The 11,654-nt window shown below is 40.8% G+C and overlaps 1 long non-coding RNA gene across 1 annotated transcript; it reads right to left on the bottom strand.

The window, feature by feature from the left end:
* Positions 1 to 561: 561 nt before the first annotated feature.
* LOC118241934 lies at positions 562 to 6,954 on the bottom strand. The gene is made up of 3 exons (XR_004776426.1): positions 6,866 to 6,954; positions 6,349 to 6,478; positions 562 to 925 (listed from the first exon to the last, which is right to left on the bottom strand). It is a non-coding gene; the product is annotated as an uncharacterized LOC118241934 (long non-coding RNA).
* Between the last annotated feature and the right edge of the window lie 4,700 nt (positions 6,955 to 11,654).

Raw genomic sequence — 11,654 nt, 5'->3', positions numbered from 1 at the left:
GTGACGTCATAACATTGTCCCACACACGCAGCCCCGAAAAGACAATCAATCATCTCACCCTACTGTGGGAAGGAGAAGTCGCAACAACCCCTTAAACGACCAGCAGCTCACTAGACCAGATCAGAAATATGAATTGCACAGGATATGACTGCAGATGACAGTTCTGACCATATGTAGTCTATAATGTGCTCTTCTACACCAACAGGCAGGCTGGCACAGTGCACTACTTTGAAATTATGCAATAATGTTAACATCCTTCAACGCCTACCGACTGACTCACATTATTCCTGTTAAATAAAGGTAGCTTGTGGCCTTTTAAGTGTTTTAGATAAACTGTATAATAATTGATTTTCTTGGTAGGCGTTGGGTGTATGGGATAAGGTTTGGAATTCACTGTTAGAGGTCTACCAGTTAATTAAAATCAAAACTCGTTGCTGAAGACAATGGGGAGGTTTTACCCAGAGCAAAGTACATCATGAATACAACATATGATTAATAGACTCCATCGTTTATTTATTTATTTTTTTTATCAATTAACCTATTAACAAGAGTGTAGTTCATGCTAACCTATTCAGAGTAGCTCATTTTACTCATCAGTCTTTACTCATAATAGGCTAATTACTGATCAGCATTTTAATACAAATTCAAAGTATTACTGTGTGTATTTTTCACAAGTGATGGCTCTTTCTAGGAGCATAGCAGGTTTGTTTGCCTGTATTAGCTTTGTACTGTATTAGCCCTGTGTCAGTGTTATATATGCATACCATGCTGAGCATGCATATGACAGCTCAAAACAATTCCACCCCTGATGGAAGAGTAGAGCAAAGGAGGTTGAATGGAAAAGGAAAAAAAAAATTGGTGACGGTCGGTGGCCTTCTCCACTGACCCACTTCCATTTCCCTCGTTCACCTCCGCCTTTCTCCATCTGCAGCATAAACACAGTGGCATCTCTGAAGCGTTTGCACATCAATACCAAATGAACAAAACAGTGTTAATGTTCATCTATCTCCCACTCTCAGACACAAACTCATACACAGGAGTTTAAGCACACATGTCTTCTCAGTGACTAACATTTTATAAAGAAATCTTGAGAATTAACATTGGCCTGCACTGGGATTGTATCAGCAATTTTGGATGAGAATTTTGGGTTAGTTCATACTGAAGGTTTGAAAACCAAAAGGAAGTTAACATAAAAGCCAGCTGATGTCAATGTGAATCTGACACGGTAGGCCCTTTGTAGCCATTTGTTTTCTACATGAGTGGCCTAATATGGTTTCTGGCCTTCTTTTTTGATGTTTTGATGTTTTTTTTCTCTCCTCTCTTTTGTGGGGCAACCTTGCCATCCCTAATCAGAAAGACAGACAGACACAGTAGCAGAAAAATAAAGTAGGAGAGATATAGATGGGACAGGAATGAGAACAAGATGGGGAGCGATATAGATGAGAAAGGAATGAGAACAAGAAGGGGAGCAATATAGATGAGACAGGAATGAGAACAAGAAGGGGAGAGATATAGATGAGACAGGAATGAGAACAAGAAGGGGAGAACTATAGATGAGACAGGAATGAGAACAAGAAGGGAAGAGATATAGATGAGACAGGAATGAGAACACGAAGGGGAGATATATAGATGAGACAGGAATGAGAACAAGAAGGGGAGAGATATAGATGAGACAGGAATGAGAACAAGAGAGAGCGAGTCTAAAAAAGAGAAGAGCCTGTCCTTCCACCCACTGATGAGCTTTCTTCTGTGGCCCAGTGTATGACATGTCCCAGACTGTCTGCACAGCACTGGCAGAAAGACACCACTCTGTGGAGGCTCCACTACTGAGGTACCTTCAAGATCTGTGACATGTCTGAACAGGAGTGAGGCCAGGATTGGCTGAACTTTTTTTTTCTCCCAGCAGTCAACAGTTTCAACATTATCACCAACTACAGTAATTCTGGATTTTAACGTGAAAACCATGGTGCATCCAAACATTGTAGTGGGCTGGCTGTAATTGAAGATAAACTGCCTCAAGTTTCCCAAAGGACAAGAGAAGACTAAAGAGTAGTCAATAAGATTGATCACCTGGGGTATGAGGGGATAGTCTGAAATAGAGCTGTTACAAAACTACACATCAAACACTGTAAAGAATATTAACAGCAAGCAACAGTCAAGGGTCAAGAAAGAGTGTTCCTAATCCATTTAAATAAAATATCAAACTTGGAAAAGTAATATTTTTTAAATATCTTATAAAATATGTCCACAAAAAACGCAGAGACTGCAATAAAGAAACAGCTCATCCAAGCAAATTTCCTAATGTTTGCTTTTGTACTATTTTAATTCAAATTTAACATGTAATTGTAATATTTAGATTTGCTAATTAAAATATGCAATTTTATTACTCAACTTGATTTGCATGAAAAACATTGTATAAAGCATTCCTTACACAGTTTATTCAAATCCTAGGTTTGATACTCTCAGAAGTTTAACTTTGTTAAATCTTACTAAAATAAAATAAATAATGCATAATTGATCTAAGCAGACAAGTATTATGATCATATATGTGCTTCAGGCTAATATACATGTCTACTCACATATCATAAACTGAGAGTAATTAAATTAAATGATTAAATTAACTCCTTGATGGATGTAAAAGTTGGCTAACCTTTGAGAGCTGCCTTGCTTTTGAACCAAATGTCCAGACACAAAGTGAACGCATTCAGAAATTGTGCAGGCGTTTTACCTGAGTCAGTAAACTGAGCTGCTAATACAACAAAGGAAGACAGACAATACATATCAGCATGAATCAATCCCCCATTTATCTGCTTATCACCACTGCCAGTCACTAAGAGCAACATGTCTAAGTCTCAACTTAAGTGGGCTTCTGAAGCCACGTCCAGTGAGTTGCTTTCCCAGTGCTGAACTGATGAGCGATTGTGACGGACTGATCACAGAGCTAACGCTCTAATGCCGGTCGGACTAGATTAAACCAAGATTGCCAAGGGTGATGCCTAAAGATCAGTCAGTCACTGAAGAAGCAGATAAACTTGATTAAACTGGTGACCTAGATTTGCAGGTTGAGATGGTGCCCAGTAAACAGAGGGCTCTGCAGGGAGCAGGGAGCGAGATCAGATCATGAGCTCTGCACTGCACTTTAAGAGGATCTGATTAAGGAAATCTAATGGTAATGTGATTGGGGTCCAATAGGGAAAGTGCCCCTCCTCAGCCAACTCCCATACATGACTATAGGTCTTAAATGGCACCCATTGACCCTGTAAAGGGGCACCAAAATACATGTCCACACATATGCATTCAGAATCCAAACACTCGTGCACACACAAAGGGTGCTTTGTGTTCTCCTGGTGGCAGGTTTTCTTTTGTGTGTGTGTGTGTGTGTGTGTGTGTGTGTGTATGTGTGTGTAATACAAAGCATTATGAAGATGTTTCAAGGTGCCATGGTTGGCAGCCCACCTCTTGACTCCTGATTCAGTATCTCCATCTTCTTTTCTTTTATCCATCTTTTTGCTAAAAACAAGATAAACTGGAAATTGAGGTCTTTTCGAGACTTCTGAGATTGGCCTGAGAGTAGGAAAAACAGAGAGAGAGGGGAAGAGAGACATAGGGGAAGTGAGTGTCAGATTGAGGGAGAGAGGGGAAGTCGGGTGGTGTGGGGTGAGGTGTGGGAGAGGGTGAAGAAGCCTCAGGAGAATAAGGGATTAGGAAAGAGGGTCAGGGAGAGAAAGACATAAAGGGGTGGGGACAAACTAGTGAGAGTGTAAAAGATAAAGCAAAGTCCAAAATGGAAGCGAGAGGGAGAGAGGGTGTGTTTGTGTGTAGGTAGGGAAAATGTAAGAAGAGGCAGGAGAGAGAAAGAGAAAAAGAAACAAGCAGAGGGAGAGAGAAAGACAGCAAAAAAGAGTGTGAATGGACTCATTGTGACTTATTTGTTTTCTTGGTCCTTGAAGCCTTCAGGAAACACATTTGGCCTGTCTCTCTGCTGTCTGCTTCACTCACCTCTTAGCACTTACTTCTGATTTAGCACGCATGCACACACACACACACACACATACACACACACACACATACACGCACACACACACACACACACACACACACACACACACACACACACACACACACACACACACACACACACACACACACAACACTCACACACACACGCACATACTCACTTATTTACAGTTCTGAACTATGAACTATAGTCCATGCCCCTCTCCCAGAAGCACATTCACCAAACTGGAGAAAGGTTCCAAAGTCTATGCAAACTTTTAGCACTTGTTTTAATAACTTTGTGGAGTAATATTAACCTTAATGAACAAAAGCAGAAAAATGATGCCAAATACTATCACCTTTTTAACACACTTTCTGTCATCATGAAGACATTTGATTCTCACAAAATACATCCTCCCCACCAACACATACACACACATGGTTCACTGTCCTGTCACACACACACACACACACACACACACACACACACACACACACACACACACACACACACACACACACACACACACACACACACACACACACTCATGGTTCACTGTCCTGTCCCTCTCCTTCCCCTTGTCCCAGCTGGTATTCACACATTTGTAATAGGATTAACACACTCTGGCTCTGGGGAAGACAGGATAGAGAGATGAGGAGAAAAAGAGTGAAAGGGAGTTAGGAGGTCAAAATGGGAAAAAGAGAGAATGCAAAAACCAAGAGAATGCTGAAAACAAGAAAGGATAATAGAAAGGACTAAAGAAAGAAAGAAATGAACGTTAAGAAGAAAAAAGAGGTCTTGTGGTTCATGTTGAATTTGTCTTGGTGCTTAAATGTTTCAGGAGTATTGCTATTATACTGGAGATGATGTTTCAAGCTGATAAACATCCTTTTGTATTCAGGTTGAATGTAGAATGGCAGTATAGTGTTAATGAACATGTGGTTAGAAAGAAAATGTATATTGCAGAATATTCTGCATAGCTATAGGATAGTGAAAACAGGCAACACACATACAAATATTTTAAGTACATTTTTCAGAAGTGGTACTGTCGGGTGCCCTCTTACTACTCAGTTAAGTGTAAATAAAGTCTATTGTAACCCCCAGGAAAGACTGACTTTTTATGTATGTGTGAGTGTGAATGTATAAGAAAGAGGGGCCATGGTAAGTCAGTAAGGAAGAGAGACTGCATGAGAGGAATTCCAGAGTTATATTTGACCCATTTCAGGCACTATGCCAAGACAGCATATAACACCCAGCCTGTGAGGAAGGAGGGAGAAAGAGAAGAGAGAGAGAGGATTCAAAGTAGCAACATGAGTAAAACATGGTGGAGGTTAAGCAAGAGATGGTGTGTGAGCAGAGAGGTTAGGACAGGGTGAGGACACTTCTCTACGTGTGTGTATGAGTGTGAAGCAGAGGTGTGTGTGTGTGAGTGTGATTGTGTTTGTTTGAGTGTGTGAAGCAGAGGCATGCATGGAACGGTGTCAGTCTATATTGAGCTCTGTGTATATGTGTTGACAGCGTCTCCTGTGTCTTCGTAAGGAACTCTCCTTTCCTACTTTTCTTGGCACTTGGTGCTGCTGCCCCCCCCACCTCACCCACCCTCTGTCCCCACTGACTTTCTACCACCCTCACTTTCACTCACACTCCCTCTCTCCTAATCTTCCTTTCCCTGTGGAAGACCCAAAAATAGCAGCAAGAATAAAAAAAAGAAAGAAAAAAAAAAGTGAGGCAGGGAGCGGCCCAAAAGCTGCAGAGACGCTGTGATTGGGCTGGTTCCGTGGTCAAAATCCCAAATGGAAAGAATAAGTTGCTTTCATATTGAAGGAACAAAGTGCAGTTCTCTTGGCAAAGCGAGGGATCGGAGAAGAGAATCAGAGGGAGTGAGTGGGAACGGCAGGCTCCCATCTGCCCTGTGAGGGGCGTAAAAGCGTCGGGAGCGGACGCTGCGGTGGGTTTGGAAAGTGAGGAATGGTGCCCAGCTACATTCTGGGTCTGGGGACCGGGTGGCAAAGCACACTCCCAACTTGCCTGGAATGAACTGTCTCCACCACCTCTTAATATACACGGTAAATGGAAAATGTGTGTATGTGTGTGTGTATGTTTATGTCTGCCTATGCATGTGTCTCAATGTGAGTTTGTGTGGGTTAATTAGAGCATCATTAAGGATGAGTGTGCTGTGTGTGTGCATGTTTGTGCTTCTCCATGTTTATGTGCATATTTGTTAATGTTCGGAATATTCTGTTGATCAGTGTGCGTGTGAAGGTGCGAGTTTAAGTGTGAGACGAACACTCAGTGAGTGTGTGGTTTATGTCTGCACTAGAGCGCATGTCTATGTGTGTCTGTGTGTGTACCTTGCAAGGACCAGTGCCAGGATGACTGTGGTGAGCAGCTGGCTTGCCAATGCTCCAACCTCAGCCTCGTGTGGTGGGCGTCGAAAAAACCCACCCCACAGCATCTGTTGCCACGGTCACCACTCTCAGTCTACACAAAGCCCAAAGCCCAGCTATTAATAATAGCACTGTTAACAATAATAATAACAACATCATAAGGTGTACGTCATGCTGGAGTGCTCTGTTTGTAGGCGCTGGAAAAACTCTTCAGAAAACTGATTGTGTGGCATCTAATATTAATACCTGGTACATCAAAAATGTATTAAACTGACTGAATTATTGTTTTTTAACACAAAGGTCGAAGTTCAAATGTATTTTTTAATGCATATGCCTTATTATTTTATTGTTATGACATCACTATAATTTTTAGGATTATGTATATCAATAACAGTGGCATCACTCTTAACTCCTATAGCACAGTGGAAAATAACATTTGACACTTGTTTTCTCACATCATGTTTATTCATCAACTTCATACCTTGGAGTGCAGCATTTCACCGCACCATCTTAATGTGAGTATTGGCACTCAAGTGGCTGGTCCCTGGCTGGGGAAGAGTCTTGCTTTCCTGGTTAATGCCCCCTTCTGAGCCTGGGCTGGGAGATTACTCTGCTAAAGCACTGGGGTCCTGGACTCATCTGTGAAGCTGGTGTAACCTGCAGGGCAAGCCAGGACAAGCACTCGGCATGGCCTGTGTGCAGTGGTACACATGCTCGGGGCATGCTCCGCTCATGGCCAGTCAAAGGTTGCTTTCTGTCTGCTCATCTGCTTCACATTAGGAAGTTTAGAAATGCAGCTTCGGAGGCTGATGCCAAACAGTTGGCATTCAAACACTTCGGTTTTCCGAGTACTTTCCTGCATAGGCCTAAATTTAGGAACAGAGTACATATTTGTAGCCACTGTAGTTAATGTTCAATTTATTTAGGTACTTAGTTTGTGGGGAGTATTGTACAGGTTTTGTCTTCATTAATCTCACCACAATCTAAGCCTGGCTTTTTGCATTTGCTTTTATTGATCACACTGCTTATTTGTCAAATCATTTCTCCAGCACTGCCTGTGCAAGGGCAGTGGGTAAAGCTTTCTTTTTCTCTCTCTCTCTCTCTCTCTCTCTCTCTCTCTCTCTCTCTCTCACACACACACACACACACACACACACACACACACACACACACACACACACAGTATATATACATATTTAGAGCAGAGCAAGGTGTTAGCAACACCAAGATCATGGGTTTGACTCTGCTAGAGCATATGTTCTGTTGTACTTATGTGTGTTCCTTATAATACACACACACACACACACACACACAACCACATATGTGTGTGTCTATCTATCTATCTATCTATCTATCTATCTATCTATCTATCTATCTATCTATCTATCTATCTATCTAGACAGACAGAGATAGATAGATAGATAGATAGATAGATAGATAGATAGATAGATAGATAGATAGATAGATAGATAGATAGATAGATAGATAGATAGATAGATAGATAGATAGATAGATAGATAGATAGATAGATAGATAGACAGATAGACAGACATGTTTATTACACCGAGCTCATGGTTATCAGTGCAAGAGTCAAGGTGAGAAATCTATACAGTGCAGTATAGCTTTCAGCAGTCACTCTGAGTCACAGCTAGTATTCAAATATGTTGCCTATTCAAAATACCCTTAACCGGCCTGACATGTTTGCACTGGTTTTGTCAGGACTTGTAAATCTAACAGTCAAGAAAGAATTGACATGAATTAGTACCAGTTACTCGGCTGGAATCCATACTCTGAAATTTTTGCCAAAGCTACAAATCCAGTTTTGCTAAACACGGTTCATTCGGAGACTGAACCGTTAAAAAGTAGCCTCGGTGTCCATCTAGCGGTAGAAAATGGTATTGAAACAATAAGTGACAATAATTTTTTTTTTTTTTTAAGGGGGTGGGGATGGAGTGAGGTGGGGTGTGTGCTACATTAATGGTTAGGAGGAAATCTAGGTCTGACAAGTGTTTGTCATTAAACGAAAAACTTTCAGTTATAACAAGTAAGTCATAACAATTGTTACTTTATAATGACCACCGCATTGATACTCAGTCTTCTTAAGTCATTTTTGTCAGCCCAACTGATTTCTTCAGTAATTTCTATTACATTTTGGCCTACTAAGTTTTTATGTCAAACCACTATAAATAATTATGCATGGTTGTAGTAGCTAGTTGACTCACAAAATGCTAGTTCACTCCTGTATTTTGTACAAACTACGTTAGATTTGATCTTCTTTAGGAATGACATGTTACTGACCAGAGGATCTCTAGTATCTCTAGTCTTCATCTAGAGATACTATGGACTATGTTTTCAGCAGCAGGTAGGTTTTTACTTAAGGCTGATGTATGTATATTCTGAAGGGAAAACCTTCAGAGACTGGGATCTCCATATTAAGTGTGCTGGTCCCTGGCTGGGGAAGAGTCTTGCTTTCCTAGTTAATGCCCCCTCCTGTGCCTGGGCTGGGAGATTACTCTGCTAAAGCACTGGGGTCCTGGACTCATCTATGAATCTGGTGTAACCTGCAGGGCAAGCCAGGACGAGCACTCGGCATGGCCTGTGTGCAGTGGTACACTGGAACGGGGTACATATTTGTAGCTACTATATTTATTGTTCAATTTATTGTCAGTAATTGTCAGTAACTAATGTCAGTAATGGAGTGTAGCTGACTAAAAATTCAGAACCTTTTGCAATGAGTTATGGTTTGCAGGGGTTTAGATCTTTTTTCCACTTTTACGGGGGGTCCTGTGCTCCTGTCCCCACTGAATGTGGAGGGCTGAATGTAGAAGACAATTCAGATGCAATTACTAAATAAACAGATCAAGTGTAAACAATAAAATATTTTTACAAGTGCATGATTTAGGTTAAATTTAAGTGGTTTTTAAAGAAATGAGTCTTTAGTTGGCGTAGAAGGATGGAGAAGTGTCTTAATGAGTCTTGAAAGATGGCAGGTCAAACCAGGCCATACTTGAAGCTCAAAAGGATTGTGTGCAAATTGGGTTTTGACCACAACCATCAAATAGGATGGTGCATTTTTGGATATGTAAGGAAGTGTCAGAGTTTAAACTCTGATACGAACAGGTACAGCAAGCCAGTGAACACGGAGTTTGAGTAACATTGGAAAATCTGGATGGTACACAGAGAAAGATTTGCCAGAAGTGAGCTGCAAACTCACCTTTTCTACAAATAAAGGAAAGGCGAATGAATTCCTTTGGTGGGTATGGTTTTGGTGATCTCTGCAACTCTGATGTTCTGATCTCTGTGCACTCACCTTTACTTTATTAAGGACATGGTGGAACAGGTAGAACAGTGCTAGTAACATCAATGTTGTGGGTTTGATTCCCTCTGAGCACACATCTAGTCATACTGCTAAATATTTAAGTTATTTTGGAGAAGAGTGTCTGCTAAATACTGTGAGTGTAATGTCAAGGCATACCATGAATAAATCATTTCCACAGGTGTATACCACATATAAGTAGAACAATAGGTCTCTGTGAAGAAAATGCTATCACTTTAGAGCCAGAACAGGTGAAAGTGTTCAACTGAATGTGCAGGTGAGTTGGGTCAGCCATAGCTTGGCCTGCCACCACCTTATCTTGTGTAGCCATGAAAACAGCTCTTAACTTAGGATGTGCTGTGGCGTGACAGCAACAGAATCACGTGGAGGAGCTTAAAGATAGAACTGCATGGATGAGTACCAAACTGCACCAAGGACCAGGTCAACATCTGACAAGTATGAAAGAAGAACTGTCCAAAGCCCAAGTACTGTGAACAACATGAGTGAGAAGTGCCAAAAAGCTTTTGGGTATGAGGGTTCCATGTGTGCTCATTGGCATTAAATATACTCTGATTCACTTTTCATGTCACAATTTTCACGTTCTTAATCCCAGTTGAGGGAGGCTGGTGATTGAAGGATTATGATTGCTCTGAGTGCCAGTTTTAGGCCATCTATTCTATAACACTTGGTTAAAGTTATCAGCCATCTTATTATCCAGTTATAAAATGAGTTTTTATATTCTATGTCCTTGTTTTAACATGATTTGACAAGAATAATATGTGCTACTTCACAAGTTAGGCTTTATTGCTCTAACACAGAAGAAGGTGAAAGATAAAACTCCTGCAATATGGGATGATGTCATCACAGCTGAGGATGATGGGCAAAACATTACTATATCATTATGGACGTTAACCTTACAATACCAGCAAGTCATATTCCGTTAATCTTTTATATTAATTCTTTTCTCTAGCTTTACACACACATGCATGCATGCATGTACACACACATACACACACACCCACGCACACATACAGTATACATAGTTTTTAAGTAGGCACACCTTACTCAGGTAAGCCTTCATAAAGGTAACATAAGACAAAACAAATCAGACTTGGACACTGCTTGGTCTAAAGTCGCACTTTAATCCTAACACATATTGGCTGGTTCTCCCACACCCTCCCCTACTCCCACCCCATACAACAGGCACACAGAGTGATGAGTAAGGGACAGTTCAATAGTTTTGAACAAAATCCAAAACGGGTGACAAACTCCATGGAGCTTCTGAGGTAAGAGCAGGAAACCACACAGACAAACAGAAGGATAAAGGATCCTAGCATATACAGAAATACAGAGTCAAAGAGCGACCATCGCAAGAGTCCATATCATCTACCAACGTCCAGGACGTTTTCTGAGAATGAGAAAAACTAAACGTTTCTGCATTTTTCATAAAAAAAGAGAAAAAAGTGGAACTCTTTGGTTTTCACTGTTGAGGTTTTTCTTTTTATCATAAGTAACATATTCCTTTGCTGCCCTCATCAAAACTACCTTTGGATTAAAGCTGTCAAAAGAAAAATGAAGAAAAAGGAGAAAGAATAAGGAAAATGGTCTGCACTTACACGAATGGGGTGAAATGGGGAAGGGTGTGTTCTCCTCTTAGTCACGACATTCCATTTTGATATGTGAGTGATATTGAAAGTGATATTTTGAAAATTTGGCTTTGACCAAGACTATCCAAGGTTCTGGTCTAGTTTGTTACAAGTATAGCTATTGAATCACATATTAACATAGGCTTACACATCCCTAAGGTGTTAATATGGTGCCTGTTAATGTTCTGTATTGTATCTTGGCCAGTGAAGAAATGTGGCAGCACAAAATGCTTCTGAGGGATTTATGAAACCACACATACAAAACAGGGAAACTCCAGATGCACAGTCAAATATAACACTATCAGATA

Source organism: Electrophorus electricus, chromosome 8, assembly GCF_013358815.1.
Source record: "Electrophorus electricus isolate fEleEle1 chromosome 8, fEleEle1.pri, whole genome shotgun sequence".
NCBI classification, from domain to species: domain Eukaryota; kingdom Metazoa; phylum Chordata; class Actinopteri; order Gymnotiformes; family Gymnotidae; genus Electrophorus; species Electrophorus electricus.
Note: the sequence above shows the minus strand (reverse complement) of the source record. Positions and strands in the feature narration are given on the sequence as shown.